The sequence below is a fragment of the Solanum tuberosum genome, unplaced genomic scaffold, assembly GCF_000226075.1.
Source record: "Solanum tuberosum cultivar DM 1-3 516 R44 unplaced genomic scaffold, SolTub_3.0 scf00108, whole genome shotgun sequence".
NCBI classification, from domain to species: domain Eukaryota; kingdom Viridiplantae; phylum Streptophyta; class Magnoliopsida; order Solanales; family Solanaceae; genus Solanum; species Solanum tuberosum.
Genome location: NW_006239033.1, coordinates 337,609 through 337,873, shown reverse-complemented (window position 1 = coordinate 337,873; position 265 = coordinate 337,609).

Sequence of the window (265 nt, the reverse complement as noted above, 5' to 3'; positions counted from 1 at the left end):
CCCACTCATGTAAGCACTTACTAATAGACTTTCTTGATTTGTAGTTACACAAGGTCTTTCTCAAATCATATGACATACGCAATAGTAAAGGCAAGATTTTTTTGTGTATATATAATTATCTTCATTCTCAAACTCAATAGTGAAATTGTCTAGTGCTCATATTCTCATGGTTAAAGACACCCTTTGTTGTGTTTCCTTAAAAACAACCATCAACTTATGTTTTTCTTCATAAAAAAGATCAAAACAATCACGAGTCACAATGGTA